This window comes from Bactrocera oleae, chromosome 5 (assembly GCF_042242935.1).
Source record: "Bactrocera oleae isolate idBacOlea1 chromosome 5, idBacOlea1, whole genome shotgun sequence".
Lineage (NCBI taxonomy): Eukaryota > Metazoa > Arthropoda > Insecta > Diptera > Tephritidae > Bactrocera > Bactrocera oleae.
This window is the reverse complement of record NC_091539.1, coordinates 23,061,077-23,082,128: the sequence shown is the minus strand read 5'-3', so window position 1 is coordinate 23,082,128 and position 21,052 is coordinate 23,061,077. Positions and strand designations below refer to the sequence as shown.

Below are 21,052 nucleotides of genomic sequence, written 5' to 3'. Positions count from 1 at the left end.
ATTTACTTAGAGAAGTTCAACTAAATAACACTTCATTTTTCATTTTAAATGAAATAAAATTTTTCCTTTCCAAATATAAAACAAAAAAAAAATGTTCTTCATCTTTTAATCACCAAACGAAATATTACATAAAACAAAGCCATCTGGTGGCGAAACGGGGTTCGCCAGGTTTGCTAGTATAATTATATATATTATTATCATCAGTTATGATTAAATTATGCATAACTATATATGGTAAAACGATAAAAAATGCATTAAACCCCACGAGAATGATTTTATCCCCACCAATCGAAATGAATTAAGCCCCACCAAACGTGGGTGTTCTTACATGACAGAATCCCCACGAAAAAAAAAGGAATTACTCTCCACAAAAATGACTTTAGCCCCACTTTACTTCATTCTTAATTTATTTTGCTTACTTTGAACTTCAAGTTTTTAAATCAAAATTTTAACAAAAATTCAATTATACATATGCATGTAATATTTAAAAAGAAAATGGTAAAGATTTAATGAAAATATGAAAATGTGAGAAAAAGAAAATAATTAAATAAAAAGATGTAAATATTCGTCAACATCTTGACGACAAAAAGGGCATTTAAATTTATTAAAATTGTTTGCCACACTCTCTGCTTCTATTTTAGATGTGGAGTCACTGCACAATTTTAAATGTTTGCATGGCAAAAGCAAAATATTAGGTTTGTTTTCCAAACAAATTATGCATATCAGTGGAGGATTTGCTCCACCTTCTTCCGTGGCATTGGATTCTTCTTCGACTTCAGATTCTACTTCCATATATTCTAAACCTTTTACTTTATGTCTTTCAAAGGGCTCCATATCAGTTACTATTTTGTTTCTAGAGAAGACCATTCTATCCAAGAAACTCGTAGCGGTTATGAGTCCATTAAGCAGGTCCGTCTCCGCTTTAGCAATTAGATTTGCTCTCATAACGTTTTCCTTTGTTTTTCTTTTTGGTTTCCCTAAAGCACCATCGCTGTTGATAACCAATTCTAATTCCCTACTTTTGCAATACTCCTCCATTTGTAACTGTCCGACAAATTTGAAAAAATTCCCTTGTTTTGGGATTATTTTGGCAAGCACATCATTATACGATTCTACAGCTGATGTTGTACGGATCTTATGTCCAAAGACCGAAAGATTTCTTGGACCAATCTATAATATTTCGAATATTTATAATTTTTAAAAACAATTTAATGTAAAACAACTTACTTTTTTTAGCCATTGCTCTTCAAAGTATTTTAAAAAAAATTCAAATTTAAACAAGTGGTCGAAAGTGGCAATTTCTTCTTTGATGGTGGAAAAGCAATTAACAATGTGAGTCTCTTGTGTTAGCAATATTTCTTCGTACTGCTTGACAATAGTGAAACCAGCACCCGAATAGCTTAGAATGTTCTAATATTTTTTTTATAGCACAATCCAATTTCAAAATCCGCCATAAACACCGCTCCGTCTAATTTTACCACATTAGTATTAATATAGTTAAACACATGTTCGTAACTTTTTTTTGTTTTCTTGTTCATAAGAACAAATATAGCAGGAAACACCTGAGGAAAACAAAAAAAATATTTATAATTTATCAAATTGAATATTATTATCAACATACTGTTTCAAAATATTCAATGTGAATAATTAAAAGCTGTTTGAAGCTACCAATAGGTAAAACAGAAAATGTTGCATCAACCAGTATTTTTCTGTCTACATTTGAAGGAATATTTTTTTTCATTAGATTTATTATTTTGTCAGAACAAAACAAACAATAGGCAAAGTCTTTTGCATCACAGCATATCTTAAAAAATGTTGAGGCATCATCGCCGGTATGTTTTGTATACCCAAATTTTTTCAAAGTTACTATAGCTTAAAATACTTTGATAACATCAGCTGGTGTTTTAGGAGAAATTAGAAATTGCTTATTTGCCGGTTTTTGGTAATTTCGTTGGAGTTTATAAAAATCAATATCTTTTGTTTCCACCGGGTATCTGAAATTATGAGATTATGAGGTAATTAATTAAAATAAATAATAATAATAAAAATGAACCTACTCAACGCAAGTACTTTGAAATATTTTTCGTATGCTTCCAAGAACGCTCGGTTCAGTGGAATCTTGATGTATTCCCATACAGGATGTCTTCATATTATTCATAATCTTTAATTCCCTGTACGTATCCTCCTGAGTTTCATGATTATGATCAATGAAATCTTTAACCTTATAACACACCTCACTATTCAAAAACACCCTCGCTTTGCATGTTTTCACGTAACAAGCATAAAAATATTTTTCTTTTTTAATAGTTTTTTTTGGAATATAATTGTTTTTCCTCTGTAACATATAACAATTTGCTATTTATTCTTTTTCCAACCACGTGTTCATAGTTTAAAGTCTTGTTTCTATCACGTCGCGTTATTCGCTTCAAGATTTCATAACAACTAAATTTGCATAATATAATGTAATGTGATAACATAGTTATTCGACAATTGAATGCAAAACCGGTTTAACAGTTAGTTTGCGCTCTATTATTGAATGCAAAAAAAACCCCAGCAGGAAATTCACTATCCCATGAAAAAATAGCTGTAAGAGATGGATTTTTATTATATGATTATTTACAAAATTATGGTTTCTCCTTTTACGAAATGTACACTGTGATTTTATCCTTTCGTAAAAGGAAAAATTCCCTTCTATTATTTTATAATTTACAAAATTATGGTTTCTCCTTTTACGAAATGTGCACTATTAGTGATTTTAACCTTTCGTAAAAGGAAAAATCTTTGACAATTCAATCTTAATAGAGTGATTTTTAAAAACAGTTCTGCGTATTCAGCATAAAAATAAATATAGAAAAATTGAAACAAATAGAGAATAATCGTATAAACGCAAGGAAGATCTTACTAAATAAAAGCGATACTATAAACTTTCCTCATGTTCCTGGATTTATAATTGATCCTTTTTTTGGGAAAAAAAGTTATAAGCCGCAATTAATAGTTTGTGTTTTTGCTTTCGTTAATGGAATCAGCGAGTCGCAACTCTTTCAACTAATACGATGGATACCGTTCACAAAAACTCACTACAAAAAAATATCAGATTTACTCTTATAGCTTGAAAATTCTCCAAACGCTCACAAGTACTATAGCTATAATGTTATACTTAATCAAATAGTTTTTTGTAACGGAGACTTACGAAAATATGGAGAAAGAAAGCAAAACAATTAAATAAAATTTGAAAAGTATTATATTTTTACGTTGCTAACTGTTTGTTTTATTTTTATAAAAGATCACGGAATTAAAATGAATTAAACCCCACGAAAATGCTTTTATCCCCACCAATCAAAATGAATTAAGCCCCACCAAACGTGGGGGTTCTTACATGACAGAATCCCCACTAAAAAAAAATAATTAATCCCCACGAAAATGACTTTAGCCCCACTTTCCGCCATTTTTAATTTTGTTGTAAAATTGGTGGGGCTTAAGTCATTTTGCAAGCCGTAGAACTGCAGCACAGCATTCATAAATCGGGCTTCTCATAGTAGACATTTACGTATTCTCGAACTTACGAGATGACAGTCCTCTGCGTATTAATAGCAGTGTTGGCCGTTATTTTCTTTAAGTTGGTGTGCTCCAAACATTCTTAGCCTCCTCGACGCAATTTTGCAAGTGTAGTAATGAATTGGTTACCTCTGTCTTGTATATATACAGACATACTATAGTCTGGAGAAGATTATCTCCGAAATTCAATTATATATCTCACACATTGAACGATATATTCGGTAAAAAGTCAGCCATGGCAAATGGGGTCCACATTTTCGATATCTGGGGTCTTGAACAGATATTCTCTGATTTTGAAACTTTTTAAACTTGAGATGGGATACCCTAAAGGCACTGTTTCTGTAAAGTTGTATCCCAATATATTCATTGGTACTTGATTTGTATACTGGAAAGTGAAAGAATCAGATGGAATTTAAAGTTGTTTTATATGGGAAGACGTGGTTGTCATCTGATTTCTCCTATTTTCGCACCATAAGAATTTTAGGATAATTTTACCTACCGAAGTTGAAATTTGTGGAGTAGGTCCGGAGATATGTGACGTCAATCGTCCAATGTGGGTGGTTTTTAACAAAAACCGTCATATAGGGAGTGGGCGTAGTTAGCACTTCGGCTGGAATTAATGTTTTCATTAAGTTCTGGGAAATAATTCGGTCAATTTCGTGTAATAACGCTCCCTATTGATGGTAACGGCATTTTGTGTCTCATTCCGAAAGTAATAAGAATGCCGCCATACAATCGGCCCAAACGGTAAATTTTTGGGGATGCAATTGCTTTTCCTGAACCATACGAGGATTTGACTCACCCCAATAGCGACAATTTTGTTTGTTAACGAAGCCGTCAAGCCCTATTTTGGGGCGGGCCAAGTCCACTTTTTAAAAATTTTCACAGGCGCATCTTCCTTGTGTGATTCATTGAACTAAATTACAGTTTTGTATTCTATACTATGTTCGCACCGAATTGAAATCCTCTTGAAAACACAATTGTTTACATTTGCTATGTACCCTACAAGAACAGTGACTGTCATCTGATGGGTAATATGACAGTCATAGCTGAAAAAATTTTGCCAGCGCGCAGAACAACCATTTTGTTAAGAGCCTTGTGAAAAAACTGATGTAAACAAATGTATGTGTGTGAGTTTGATGCCATCTCCTCCTCTCAATAGCTCTGCGTACGTCTTTCTCCAATCAGTGGATAATTCTGAATTTAACAAGTAAGGAAGGGCTAAGTTCGGATGTAACCGAACATTTTATACTCTCGCAAGGTCAAATGGTATACTCGTTTGAGATTTCTTTGTGGATTGACTGATATTTTCGGTAGAAGGTCAACTATAGGCACTGGGGTCCACATATTTAGTACTTAGGGGTTTGAACAGTTTTGGTTCGATTTAGACAATTTTTGGCCGTAAGGTGGCATACTTTAATTGCATTATTCACGCAAAGTTTTACCCCGATATAATCATTTTTACCTGATTTGCATAGTGGAATGTGAAAGAATCAGATGGAATTGAAAATGGTGTTACATGGGAAGTAAGCGTGGTTGTAGTCCGATTTCGCCCATTTTCGCACTATGACATAGAAACATAAAAAGAACGTTATGCACCGAATTTGGTTGAAATCGGTTGAGCAGATCTCAAGATATGGGTTTTCACCTAAAAGTGGGCTGTGCCACGCCCACTGTCTAATTTTGAACGCGGTTCCTATAAAGTCATCTTATACCATCTCAGAGATAAAATTTAATGTCTCTGGCGTGTTTAGTGCTTGATTTATCGCGCTTTTAGTAGTTTTTAACAGTACCGTTATATGGGGAGTGGGCGGAGTTGCCACCCGATTTCAACTATTTTCACACCGTCAATAGAAGTGCTAAAAACATTTGCTTCCAGTGAATTTTGTTATTATAGCATTAGCGGTTTAGGAGATATGCACATTAAACCTATTAGAGGCGGGACCACGCCCACGCAAATTTTAACTGCAGATGCCCCTCCCTAATGTGATCCTGTGTACCAAATAACAGTCTTGTATCTTATTGCGGAGCTTAGTTATGGCAAGTTATTTGTTTTTGATCAATGGCGTTTTGTGGGCGTGGCAGTGGTCCGATTACGCCCATCTGCAATACCAACCGTCTCACGGTACCATGAAACATGTCTACCAAGTTTCATAAAGATATCTCAATTTTTACTCAAGTTAGAGCTTGCACGGACGGACGGACAGACGGACGGACGGACAGACAGTCACCCGGATTTCAACTCGTCTCTTCATCCTGATCATTTATATATATATAACCCTATATCTAACTCGATTAATTTTAGGTGATACAAACAACCGTTAGGTGAACAAAACTATTATACTCTGTAGCAACAGGTTGCGAGAGTATAAAAATGCAAATGTAAATTAACAGTACTGACATATCAAATGTGACTGTATTGGTGAACTCATCGGCAGTTTCTTGTAGGGTACGTTTAGGCCAATTATGGAATGTAAACAAATTGTCAACTGACATTTAAGGCTGGCAAAATATGTCTTCAAATAATATCGATTAAACTAGAGCAGGCACCGATTATAACGAATGGAATGTAAGTTTTCAAGGGGTTTTCAGCGAAAATTGTGTTTTCGTTGAACAGATTTTGTATGGATGAAAACACAAGTTTTCGCGTGAAAACCTCTTTTGTCTATGAAAACACGAATTTTGTGTCGGTGCGAACATAGTATTAATTTACGGCTTAGTTTTGGCAATTCATACATTTTCGATGAAAGGCGTTTTGTGGGCGTGGCAAGGATTGGATTACGCCCATCTACAATACCGAAATTTCCGCCAACACACCACATGTGTACAAAAATGCATCAAGTTACAGCTTGCACGGTCGGACAGACAGACAGTCACTCCGATTTCCACTCGTCTCAACATGTATCTATCTCGATCAGTTAAATGTGATACAAACAACTGTTATATGAACAAAACTATTATACTCTGTAGCAGCATGTTGCAAGAGTATACAAATACCGCGGAAAGAAAGATCGCAAGGTATACTCGCAGCAACAGAAATATTTGAACCGAATAACTTTGTATTTCCCCATGATGGTGGATTTGTACAATCGGCAATGTCTTAGCAATCTAATTGTAGTACCGATACTATAAACCATAAGAAACACATATGTGCATATGTCCTTTTAGTAATGACTTATTTTTAGTTGTGTGCCAAAAGAGTTCACCCAGACCTTAGATGAAGACATCAAATTCGATGTTATTCTGTTATAAATTGTAGTGGATAATAATAAAACAAAAAAAAAAAATGGTGGGTGTTGTTGTTTCCGATCTCGACACGAACGATTTATTGAAACTGTTCAAAGTGTAGGTAGGTAGGTAGGTATTGTTTACTAATAATTGCTTTGTCAAATTTCATTTATTTTCAAGAAAGTATTCAGGCCACATCTGATGCAATTCAAGGAGTCAATGAACGAATATTGGTTACCGAAAATATCGGTCAATGTTTTGGTTACTTTCTGAGAAGCTTAACTACATATTCAAAGCTAACTTTTTGTTTTTAAATGAAAAATTCTGTTGTAAGAGGATCAGCAAAAAATATATATAATATAAGTTTTTAATATGTAAGGAAGACACGCAAATATAGACGCTCACACTTTTCCAACTTTACAATTTTTCATTAACAATGACCAGCATTATTTGGAAAAATATTTTTGTAAATTCAGAGGTACACTTGCATATGAAATTCTATTACATCCGTGTGATTTTGGACTTAAGTTGAGATTATAACACAAAAACTTTACGACGAGGTGGAAGGTATCTGTACTGGAAAGTACAATTAAAAAGCTTAAGACGAGAATGATAAATATGTAAAGACAAAGTAAGAAATGAGAACAAAACGAACGTTGGCAATACAGTGAAAAAAAAGAACGTATACAAAATTAAAAAAAACAGAATTTTTTAAAGAAAAAAACACGAAGAAATTACACTCACATTAATTGTAACAGTATTTAGTATTGTGTATGCTATTATGTATATTGTTATCACCAAAATGGACATAGACGAAATAACGACTTTAACGGTCACAGGACTAAAAGAGAAGTTGAGGGAGTTAGATCAAAAACGTGAACAGATGTGGGGCAGATTTCTTCGGCACTACAACTTATCGGCAAATAGGGCTAGTGAATAAATTTGATGAAGATCTTTAGTGAAACTATAACGGACAGTCTTTACAGTACGTCAGGCAGCAACAACAGTTTACACTAAAATTTTTAGGGGATTGCGTTAGTATTTTTCCGAAAGAAGGGTCCCTTGATATTAGAGGGTGGTTGAAATAATTTGAAATTAACGCTAATATTGTTAAATGGAATGACCTCTAGAGATTTGTTTATGTTATTCGTGGCGCCGCTAAGCTTTTTGTTAGAAGCCAAAGCAATATAAACAGTTGGGAAACACTTCAAATAGTTAATAGACGAGGTCGGGTGCAAACTATCTGTTGGAGCATTTTTCTTGTGTGTGGGTGTGCAGTCAACGGCGACGTGCAAAAGAACCAAAGTAAAAACCGTACAATATCTCCATCGACTGCTATGGCCCTGTTAGAAATTCATTATCGAGTGATTTATTTTAAAATGTGATCATATGTTTAAACATATTGTTCTCTTTACAAAGTTTAAGCAAATAATAAAAAAGAGATTTATGAGTACAATGCAGGTATGTGTATGTGTGTATAAATGTAAGCAGTAAATTGAATTTACAAATCCTATGAACTACTTGTATGACAGTATTTTATTATCCGTTAGGGTGACTCAATATATACCAAAGAATAGGACAATATAAATCCGGGCAAGTAAAAATAGCAAACGAAGCAAGGAAGGATAGAAATGTATTATTAAGTAAGGCAAAAGAAGATGTTTTAAGTGCGAAGACAAAGCTCATTTGGCAGCTAAATGCCCACAATGTTTTAAATGCAATGAGAATGGGCATCGTTCGTTCGAATGCAAAGGCAACAAAAGCAAGAGATTAAGGGAAGTAAAAATTGAACCGAGTGAAATGAAAGTTTTCAGCCATTTGTTAACAGTGTAAGGGAAGAATTGCATTTCAAAATTTTGTGATGTACTCAAACCAAACTCAGTAATGAGAAAAGAGAGTTATATACTGCTTGCTCAAATGTGATTGAGACAATTTGAAGTTTTGATCATTTTATACTTATTTTTAAAAACATTTCATTTCATTTGGTCAGAGAATAAGACATTCAAATTGCAAGTATGATAGGAAAAGCTATTTTAAAAGATGTAAATATTAACAGAAGGCAAAGTTATTTACAAAACCAAACAGCCTAGAAAGCTAGGCGATAGAAATAAAACTTCAAGGATCTCGATAGGCACTTGAAATGAAAATACTCACCCTATCCAGCAAGTTTTATGAGATAGAAATATTTTCCCAATAACAGAAGCCACTATTCATTATTTTTAAGGGTGTTAGGTTAATGAAAAAATATAGTTAATGTTTTCGCCTCCATTTACAAAAAATCTATTCATTCACTTCCATACTTTCATGTTCAAGAAAAGATACAATTGGTTTGTGGTATAAAAAATGTAAAATGAAAACTCGTGATTGTAAATTATTTAAATATCTTGAAAAAATTGCATCTGTTATCGTGCCTGATTTGGCTGCAGTCTTTGGGATTATTATTCATTTTTAAACTAAATTTACTTTCTAAATATTGTACAAGGGGTTGAGCTTCTTCCAAGGCAAAATTGACATTAAAATCATCGCCTAAAATCATTGGCATAGTGTGAAAATCTTTTCCTAATTCTGCTGCACACCCTATGAATTTTATTATATCGTTAATTCTCTGGTTCGGAGTGATGTAGAGAACAATCATTGCCACTCTGTCACTCTATCCGCTGTCTATGACACATTCGGCCGCACAAATATCTCCAACTACTGCAGCATTCACAGCCAACTAGTTAATTTATTGTAAATTTATATCCAAATGTGGAGTGACGATATTTATTCAGTCACTGGAGTTATGGTAGACACCTACCCCACCAGCTCTTACATTGGGACGTTTGAAATGGACGACACAATCGAAGTTCGGCACATTCACAGCTTCTTCATTATTTATCCATGCTTCCGACAATAATAAAATATTTGTTCGTTGGCTACTGTGTCCGTCAAGTCTACTGTGTGAGCCCAAGAGGGTCGAGACGGATTTTTTCATGATTATTTACAAAATTATGGTTTCTCCTTTTACGAAATGTACACTGTGATTTTATCCTTTCGTAAAAGGAAAAATTCCCTTCTATTATTTTATAATTTACAAAATTATGGTTTCTCCTTTTACGAAATGTGCACTATTAGTGATTTTAACCTTTCGTAAAAGGAAAAATCTTTGACAATTCAATCTTAATAGAGTGATTTTTAAAAACAGTTCTGCGTATTCAGCATAAAAATAAATATAGAAAAATTGAAACAAATAGAGAATAATCGTATAAACGCAAGGAAGATCTTACTAAATAAAAGCGATACTATAAACTTTCCTCATGTTCCTGGATTTATAATTGATCCTTTTTTTGGGAAAAAAAGTTATAAGCCGCAATTAATAGTTTGTGTTTTTGCTTTCGTTAATGGAATCAGCGAGTCGCAACTCTTTCAACTAATACGATGGATACCGTTCACAAAAACTCACTACAAAAAAATATCAGATTTACTCTTATGGCTGGAAAATTCTCCAAACGCTCACAAGTACTATAGCTATAATGTTATACTTAATCAAATAGTTTTTTGTAACGGAGACTTACGAAAATATGGAGAAAGAAAGCAAAACAATTAAATAAAATTTGAAAAGTATTATATTTTTACGTTGCTAACTGTTTGTTTTATTTTTATAAAAGATCACGGAATTAAAATGAATTAAACCCCACGAAAATGCTTTTATCCCCACCAATCAAAATGAATTAAGCCCCACCAAACGTGGGGGTTCTTACATGACAGAATCCCCACTAAAAAAAAATAATTAATCCCCACGAAAATGACTTTAGCCCCACTTTCCGCCATTTTTAATTTTGTTGTAAAATTGGTGGGGCTTAAGTCATTTTGCAAGCCGTAGAACTGCAGCACAGCATTCATAAATCGGGCTTCTCATAGTAGACATTTACGTATTCTCGAACTTACGAGATGACAGTCCTCTGCGTATTAATAGCAGTGTTGGCCGTTATTTTCTTTAAGTTGGTGTGCTCCAAACATTCTTAGCCTCCTCGACGCAATTTTGCAAGTGTAGTAATGAATTGGTTACCTCTGTCTTGTATATATACAGACATACTATAGTCTGGAGAAGATTATCTCCGAAATTCAATTATATATCTCACACATTGAACGATATATTCGGTAAAAAGTCAGCCATGGCAAATGGGGTCCACATTTTCGATATCTGGGGTCTTGAACAGATATTCTCTGATTTTGAAACTTTTTAAACTTGAGATGGGATACCCTAAAGGCACTGTTTCTGTAAAGTTGTATCCCAATATATTCATTGGTACTTGATTTGTATACTGGAAAGTGAAAGAATCAGATGGAATTTAAAGTTGTTTTATATGGGAAGACGTGGTTGTCATCTGATTTCTCCTATTTTCGCACCATAAGAATTTTAGGATAATTTTACCTACCGAAGTTGAAATTTGTGGAGTAGGTCCGGAGATATGTGACGTCAATCGTCCAATGTGGGTGGTTTTTAACAAAAACCGTCATATAGGGAGTGGGCGTAGTTAGCACTTCGGCTGGAATTAATGTTTTCATTAAGTTCTGGGAAATAATTCGGTCAATTTCGTGTAATAACGCTCCCTATTGATGGTAACGGCATTTTGTGTCTCATTCCGAAAGTAATAAGAATGCCGCCATACAATCGGCCCAAACGGTAAATTTTTGGGGATGCAATTGCTTTTCCTGAACCATACGAGGATTTGACTCACCCCAATAGCGACAATTTTGTTTGTTAACGAAGCCGTCAAGCCCTATTTTGGGGCGGGCCAAGTCCACTTTTTAAAAATTTTCACAGGCGCATCTTCCTTGTGTGATTCATTGAACTAAATTACAGTTTTGTATTCTATACTATGTTCGCACCGAATTGAAATCCTCTTGAAAACACAATTGTTTACATTTGCTATGTACCCTACAAGAACAGTGACTGTCATCTGATGGGTAATATGACAGTCATAGCTGAAAAAATTTTGCCAGCGCGCAGAACAACCATTTTGTTAAGAGCCTTGTGAAAAAACTGATGTAAACAAATGTATGTGTGTGAGTTTGATGCCATCTCCTCCTCTCAATAGCTCTGCGTACGTCTTTCTCCAATCAGTGGATAATTCTGAATTTAACAAGTAAGGAAGGGCTAAGTTCGGATGTAACCGAACATTTTATACTCTCGCAAGGTCAAATGGTATACTCGTTTGAGATTTCTTTGTGGATTGACTGATATTTTCGGTAGAAGGTCAACTATAGGCACTGGGGTCCACATATTTAGTACTTAGGGGTTTGAACAGTTTTGGTTCGATTTAGACAATTTTTGGCCGTAAGGTGGCATACTTTAATTGCATTATTCACGCAAAGTTTTACCCCGATATAATCATTTTTACCTGATTTGCATAGTGGAATGTGAAAGAATCAGATGGAATTGAAAATGGTGTTACATGGGAAGTAAGCGTGGTTGTAGTCCGATTTCGCCCATTTGCGCACTATGACATAGAAACATAAAAAGAACGTTATGCACCGAATTTGGTTGAAATCGGTTGAGCAGATCTCAAGATATGGGTTTTCACCTAAAAGTGGGCTGTGCCACGCCCACTGTCTAATTTTGAACGCGGTTCCTATAAAGTCATCTTATACCATCTCAGAGATAAAATTTAATGTCTCTGGCGTGTTTAGTGCTTGATTTATCGCGCTTTTAGTAGTTTTTAACAGTACCGTTATATGGGGAGTGGGCGGAGTTGCCACCCGATTTCAACTATTTTCACACCGTCAATAGAAGTGCTAAAAACATTTGCTTCCAGTGAATTTTGTTATTATAGCATTAGCGGTTTAGGAGATATGCACATTAAACCTATTAATTTTAACTGCAGATGCCCCTCCCTAATGTGATCCTGTGTACCAAATAACAGTCTTGTATCTTATTGCGGAGCTTAGTTATGGCAAGTTATTTGTTTTTGATTAATGGCGTTTTGTGGGCGTGGCAGTGGTCCGATTACGCCCATCTGCAATACCAACCGTCTCACGGTACCATGAAACATGTCTACCAAGTTTCATAAAGATATCTCAATTTTTACTCAAGTTAGAGCTTGCACGGACGGACGGACAGACGGACGGACGGACAGACAGTCACCCGGATTTCAACTCGTCTCTTCATCCTGATCATTTATATATATATAACCCTATATCTAACTCGATTAATTTTAGGTGATACAAACAACCGTTAGGTGAACAAAACTATTATACTCTGTAGCAACAGGTTGCGAGAGTATAAAAATGCAAATGTAAATTAACAGTACTGACATATCAAATGTGACTGTATTGGTGAACTCATCGGCAGTTTCTTGTAGGGTACGTTTAGGCCAATTATGGAATGTAAACAAATTGTCAACTGACATTTAAGGCTGGCAAAATATGTCTTCAAATAATATCGATTAAACTAGAGCAGGCACCGATTATAACGAATGGAATGTAAGTTTTCAAGGGGTTTTCAGCGAAAATTGTGTTTTCGTTTAACAGATTTTGTATGGATGAAAACACAAGTTTTCGCGTGAAAACCTCTTTTGTCTATGAAAACACGAATTTTGTGTCGGTGCGAACATAGTATTAATTTACGGCTTAGTTTTGGCAATTCATACATTTTCGATGAAAGGCGTTTTGTGGGCGTGGCAAGGATTGGATTACGCCCATCTACAATACCGAAATTTCCGCCAACACACCACATGTGTACAAAAATGCATCAAGTTACAGCTTGCACGGACGGACAGACAGACAGTCACTCCGATTTCCACTCGTCTCAACATGTATCTATCTCGATCAGTTAAATGTGATACAAACAACTGTTATATGAACAAAACTATTATACTCTGTAGCAGCATGTTGCAAGAGTATACAAATACCGCGGAAAGAAAGATCGCAAGGTATACTCGCAGCAACAGAAATATTTGAACCGAATAACTTTGTATTTCCCCATGATGGTGGATTTGTACAATCGGCAATGTCTTAGCAATCTAATTGTAGTACCGATACTATAAACCATAAGAAACACATATGTGCATATGTCCTTTTAGTAATGACTTATTTTTAGTTGTGTGCCAAAAGAGTTCACCCAGACCTTAGATGAAGACATCAAATTCGATGTTATTCTGTTATAAATTGTAGTGGATAATAATAAAACAAAAAAAAAAAATGGTGGGTGTTGTTGTTTCCGATCTCGACACGAACGATTTATTGAAACTGTTCAAAGTGTAGGTAGGTAGGTAGGTATTGTTTACTAATAATTGCTTTGTCAAATTTCATTTATTTTCAAGAAAGTATTCAGGCCACATCTGATGCAATTCAAGGAGTCAATGAACGAATATTGGTTACCGAAAATATCGGTCAATGTTTTGGTTACTTTCTGAGAAGCTTAACTACATATTCAAAGCTAACTTTTTGTTTTTAAATGAAAAATTCTGTTGTAAGAGGACCAGCAAAAAATATATATAATATAAGTTTTTAATATGTAAGGAAGACACGCAAATATAGACGCTCACACTTTTCCAACTTTACAATTTTTCATTAACAATGACCAGCATTATTTGGAAAAATATTTTTGTAAATTCAGAGGTACACTTGCATATGAAATTCTATTACATCCGTGTGATTTTGGACTTAAGTTGAGATTATAACACAAAAACTTTACGACGAGGTGGAAGGTATCTGTACTGGAAAGTACAATTAAAAAGCTTAAGACGAGAATGATAAATATGTAAAGACAAAGTAAGAAATGAGAACAAAACGAACGTTGGCAATACAGTGAAAAAAAAGAACGTATACAAAATTAAAAAAAACATAATTTTTTAAAGAAAAAAACACGAAGAAATTACACTCACATTAATTGTAACAGTATTTAGTATTGTGTATGCTATTATGTATATTGTTATCACCAAAATGGACATAGACGAAATAACGACTTTAACGGTCACAGGACTAAAAGAGAAGTTGAGGGAGTTAGATCAAAAACGTGAACAGATGTGGGGCAGATTTCTTCGGCACTACAACTTATCGGCAAATAGGGCTAGTGAATAAATTTGATGAAGATTTTTAGTGAAACTATAACGGACAGTCTTTACAGTACGTCAGGCAGCAACAACAGTTTACACTAAAATTTTTAGGGGATTGCGTTAGTATTTTTCCGAAAGAAGGGTCCCTTGATATTAGAGGGTGGTTGAAATAATTTGAAATTAACGCTAATATTGTTAAATGGAATGACCTCTAGAGATTTGTTTATGTTATTCGTGGCGCCGCTAAGCTTTTTGTTAGAAGCCAAAGCAATATAAACAGTTGGGAAACACTTCAAATAGTTAATAGACGAGGTCGGGTGCAAACTATCTGTTGGAGCATTTTTCTTGTGTGTGGGTGTGCAGTCAACGGCGACGTGCAAAAGAACCAAAGTAAAAACCGTACAATATCTCCATCGACTGCTATGGCCCTGTTAGAAATTCATTATCGAGTGATTTATTTTAAAATGTGATCATATGTTTAAACATATTGTTCTCTTTACAAAGTTTAAGCAAATAATAAAAAAGAGATTTATGAGTACAATGCAGGTATGTGTATGTGTGTATAAATGTAAGCAGTAAATTGAATTTACAAATCCTATGAACTACTTGTATGACAGTATTTTATTATCCGTTAGGGTGACTCAATATATACCAAAGAATAGGACAATATAAATCCGGGCAAGTAAAAATAGCAAACGAAGCAAGGAAGGATAGAAATGTATTATTAAGTAAGGCAAAAGAAGATGTTTTAAGTGCGAAGACAAAGCTCATTTGGCAGCTCAATGCCCACAATGTTTTAAATGCAATGAGAATGGGCATCGTTCGTTCGAATGCAAAGGCAACAAAAGCAAGAGATTAAGGGAAGTAAAAATTGAACCGAGTGAAATGAAAGTTTTCAGCCATTTGTTAACAGTGTAAGGGAAGAATTGCATTTCAAAATTTTGTGATGTACTCAAACCAAACTCAGTAATGAGAAAAGAGAGTTATATACTGCTTGCTCAAATGTGATTGAGACAATTTGAAGTTCTGATCATTTTATACTTATTTTTAAAAACATTTCATTTCATTTGGTCAGAGAATAAGACATTCAAATTGCAAGTATGATAGGAAAAGCTATTTTAAAAGATGTAAATATTAACAGAAGGCAAAGTTATTTACAAAACCAAACAGCCTAGAAAGCTAGGCGATAGAAATAAAACTTCAAGGATCTCGATAGGCACTTGAAATGAAAATACTCACCCTATCCAGCAAGTTTTATGAGATAGAAATATTTTCCTAATAACAGAAGCCACTATTCATTATTTTTAAGGGTGTTAGGTTAATGAAAAAATATAGTTAATGTTTTCGCCTCCATTTACAAAAAATCTATTCATTCACTTCCATACTTTCATGTTCAAGAAAAGATACAATTGGTTTGTGGTATAAAAAATGTAAAATGAAAACTCGTGATTGTAAATTATTTAAATATCTTGAAAAAATTGCATCTGTTATCGTGCCTGATTTGGCTGCAGTCTTTGGGATTATTATTCATTTTTAAACTAAATTTACTTTCTAAATATTGTACAAGGGGTTGAGCTTCTTCCAAGGCAAAATTGACATTAAAATCATCGCCTAAAATCATTGGCATAGTGTGAAAATCTTTTCCTAATTCTGCTGCACACCCTATGAATTTTATTATATCGTTAATTCTCTGGTTCGGAGTGATGTAGAGAACAATCATTGCCACTCTGTCACTCTATCCGCTGTCTATGACACATTCGGCCGCACAAATATCTCCAACTACTGCAGCATTCACAGCCAACTAGTTAATTTATTGTAAATTTATATCCAAATGTGGAGTGACGATATTTATTCAGTCACTGGAGTTATGGTAGACACCTACCCCACCAGCTCTTACATTGGGACGTTTGAAATGGACGACACAATCGAAGTTCGGCACATTCACAGCTTCTTCATTATTTATCCATGCTTCCGACAATAATAAAATATTTGTTCGTTGGCTACTGTGTCCGTCAAGTCTACTGTGTGAGCCCAAGAGGGTCGAGACGGATTTTTTCATGTGCCAGTAGATTCAGAATCTTTACCGCTTTTGTAACCCATAATGGTCAGTATGAGTTTTGAGTTGTTCCATTTGGTATAGCGAACTCACCAGCTGTGTTTTTTCGTTATGTAAATAGTGTTTCCCTACGTTGATTCAGAAGGGAACCGTGGTTACAGATATGGATGACTTTATTATCCCCGCAATTGAAGAGATAGAGTCCATTGGGAAATTAAAAGAAGATTTAAGAGTTAGTGAGTCATACAGGTTAAGGATTAAATGAAAAAAATGTAAGTTCCTTCAAGTTTCTTGGGTACATAATAAGAAGGGGTACTATTAAAATATCGGAAGAAAAGACGACTGCTATACGAAATTTGTTACAGAGGTTTTTGGGGTTGACGTCATTTTTTCACCGTTTTGTATTTGATTATGCAACAATATCTAGACCTTTGTCAGACCTTTTGAGAAAAGATTCTGTTTTTAAGTTAAGAGAAGAGCATGTGACAGCATTCGACCAACTAAAAGCTAAATTACAAAAAGCACCAGTTTTATAATTATTTTCGTAAAAAGCAACTACTGAGGTACATACAGATGCTAGTAAATGGGGCAATTCTGTTACAGAAAAATCCGGATGATCAGCAGTTACACCCGGTGCAATATATGAGTAGGAATACGAAGCCTGATAATTATCCGGCGTATGAGTTAGAAGTACTGGCAACCATAGAGGCCTTAAGGAGTTACATGGGTTTCGTCGGGTAAAAAAAGGCATATTTTCAATAATGTTTTTTCTATATAAAAATTTTTTTTTTTAATTCAAACTTTGTTCTGTTTTAAAAATACAGATTTAAAGATTAATTTCTGAGATTTTCAAAAAAAAAATATTAAAACTCCGCCATTGTATGACCCTTAAGAGAAAAGATGTTATTTAAAGAATTTGTCAATATTACCAAGAGGTAACGGGCAAGTGGAGAGAATTCATAAAATTGTTATACCTACATACATATGTTGTCTATGTCATGTACAGAGACACAACTAATTGGTATAACATTGACCAATTTATAAACAATACACCACCGCGAATTACGAAACAGTCTCCTACATGCCAGAGCTAAAGGAATTATAAGAGGATAAAGAAGAGTAATAAATGAACTAACTGAAGATCGTCAAACGTTCCGACAAATAACCAAAGAAAATATTTTAAAAATACAGGAAGAGAACCGAAAATCATATAATTTACGGGGGAGACAAACTATTATTTTAGTGAAACTAATAACGGACAGTCTTTACAGTGCGTCAGGCAGCAACAACAGTTTACACTAAATTTTTTAGGGGATTGCGTTAGTATTTTCCCAGGAGAAGGGTCCCTTGATATTTGAGGGTGGTTGAAAGAATTTGAAATTAACGCTGATATTGTTAAATGGAATGACCTCTAGAGATTTGTTTATGTTATTCGTGGCGCCGCTAAGCTTTTTGTTAGAAGCCAAAGCAATATAAACAGTTGGGAAACACTTAAAATTATTAATAGAACAGGTCGGGTGCAAACTATCTGTTGGAGCATTTTTCTTGCTTTTTTAAAGATTATAATAATTGGGGGTGTGCAGTCAACGGCGACGTGCAAAATAACCAAAGTAACAAGAAAAATCGTTAACTTCGGTTGCACCGAAGCTATAATAGCTTCACAAATATAAAGGCCCCTTACAAGAACTTAATTTCGAACGTTCAATTTGTATGGTAGCTATATTATATACTGATCTGATCTGACCAATTTCTGCGGAGAATAATTTGTTGCCTTAAGCGATAACTCGTGCCTAATTTCGTGTAGATACCTTGTTAAATAAACAAATCTTCCATGCAAGCACGTTACTCCGATCGTTCAGTTAATATGGCAGCTATATGCTATAGATATCCGATCTATACAATTTCTTTGGCGATTAGATTATTGCCTTAAATAATAAACTATGCCAAGTTTCGTTAAGATACCTCGTCAATACCATACAAGCACTTCATTCCGATTGTTCAGTTTGTATGGCAGCTATATGCTATAGTCATCCGATCTGAATAATTTCTTCGGAGATTACATTGTTGCCTTAAATAATAATCCGTTCCAAATTTCGTGAATATACCTCGTCAAACGAAAGAGTTTCCCATTCAAGCACTTGATTCCGATTGTTCAGTTTGTATGGAAGCTATATGCTATAGTCATCCGATCTATACAATTTCTTCGGAGATTAAATAAATGCCTTAAATAATAATATATGCCAAATTTCGTGAAGATAACTTGTCAAATGAAAGAGTTTTCCATATAAGCACTTCATTGCGATTGTTCAGTTTGTATGGCAGCTATATGCTATAGTAATCCGATCTCAATAATTTCGTCGGAGATTACATTGTTGCTTTAAATAATAATCCATGCCAAATTTCGTGAAGATACCTCGTCAAATGAAAGAGTTTTCCATACAAGCTCTTGATTCCGATTGTTCTGTTTGTATGGCAGCTATATGCTATAGTGGTCCGACAAATGAGCAGCTTCTTTGTGAGAAAAGGACAGGTGCAAAATTTTAGATCGATAGCTTAAAAACTGAGGAACTAGTTTGTATATACACAGACAGAGGGACAGACGAACAGACAGACGAACATGGCTAAATCAACTCATCTCATTATGCTGATCATTTATGTATATATTGTATAGGGTCTCCGACGTTTCCTTCTGGGTGTTACAAACTTCGTGGCAAACTTAATATACCCTGTTCATGATATAAAAACCGTACAACATCTCCATCGACTGCTATGGCCTTGTTAGAAATTCATTATCGAGTGATTTATTTTAAAATGTGATCATATGTTTATACATATTGTTCTCTTTACAAAGTTTAAGCAAATAATAAAAAAGAGATTTATGAGTACAATGCAAGTATGTGTACGTGTGTATAAATGTAAGCAGTGAATTGAATTTACAAATCCTATGAAATGAGAACTATGACAGTATTTTATCCGGAGCACAGATAAATGTCATTAGGGTGACCCAACACTATCTTCTGTAGGTGTACATAATTTGTTGAAAAATCGCCGCAAACAAGCAAATGAAACTTCTCGGGAGTATTTGTATCAGTTCATGGAGATAGGCAAACAGATTAGTCTAGATGAAGCAAGCATAACAGATTATTTCATAGAAGCAGTACCAGATTCTAAATTTAATAAGTCTATGTTGTATCAGGCTAAGAATGGTTTAAAAGAGCAAATTAAAATATACGAAAGAATAGGACAATGTAATTCCGGGCAAGGAGGACGAATGACACCACGATGGCCGAATGAAGTGCCGAGTTAAGATGACAGACGAAAGACTAATTGCCGAAATAAAAGAAAGACTACGTTACTGAACTTAATAAGGCAAAATACAACTATGGACTGACTCTAGTTTAACGAAAAGTCAACAAAGCGTCAGAAAACTGGCGTACAATTTGAAGAAATTCATCAAGCGGCGAAATATAAATTACTTAATAAAAGGAAAAGAATCCTACATACATCTAGGCTTCATTTATTGGAATTAATATTAAAAATTTCGATATACAGTATCCCCGTTGACCCCCGGTTATTGATTTTGTATCATCTGAACGGTCAACAATATATTACATACAAAATACGTGTAAATTTTCCCGCTTAATAGGCCTCTTTTGAGGTCAACTTCTCACCATTAGGCGCGTTCGCCATGGACAGGAAAAGATGGTAATCACTTGGTGCCAGGTTCGGACTGTAAGGTGAGTGCATTAGGACCTCCCGTCCGAGCTCCCGGAGCTTCTGGCGCGTCACCAAAGACGTGTGTGGACTGGCGTTGTCCTGATGGAACACAATTCGGCCTCTGTTGATCAAAGATGGCCTCATCTGGATGAGTGCTGCTTTCAAGCGTTGTTGGCAGTAGAGGGCCGAGTTGAGCGTTTGGTCATAGGGGAGCAGCTCGTAGTAGATGATTCCTTGCGAATCCCACCAAACACACAGCAAAACCTTCCTTGGCATCAATCCGGTCTTGGTCACCTTCCCCGAGCTCGTTGTCGTAAGTGACCCATTTTTCATCGCCAGTCACAATCCGCTTCAGAAACAGGTCGATTTTGTTGCGATTCAGCAGCGATTCGCAGATGGAAATTCGGTCCATCATGTTTTTTTGCGTTAGTTAGTGTGGCACCCAAATATCGAGCTG

At 34.9% G+C, this 21,052-nt stretch overlaps 2 long non-coding RNA genes and 1 pseudogene across 2 annotated transcripts; 2 read left to right on the top strand and 1 right to left on the bottom strand.

Moving 5' to 3' along the window:
• Positions 1-389: 389 nt before the first annotated feature.
• On the bottom strand, positions 390-2,159 carry LOC118682379 (uncharacterized). Its single transcript, XR_011396781.1, has 4 exons — positions 2,058-2,159; positions 1,622-1,994; positions 1,228-1,562; positions 390-1,170 (listed from the first exon to the last, which is right to left on the bottom strand). It is a non-coding gene; the product is annotated as an uncharacterized lncRNA (long non-coding RNA).
• Positions 2,160-2,469: 310 nt separating this feature from the next.
• Positions 2,470-3,259, top strand: LOC138857619 (uncharacterized). The gene is made up of 2 exons (XR_011396782.1): positions 2,470-2,586; positions 2,821-3,259. It is a non-coding gene; the product is annotated as an uncharacterized lncRNA (long non-coding RNA).
• Positions 3,260-14,709: 11,450 nt separating this feature from the next.
• LOC138857339 (uncharacterized) lies at positions 14,710-20,728 on the top strand (annotated as a pseudogene).
• The last annotated feature ends 324 nt before the right edge of the window (positions 20,729-21,052 follow it).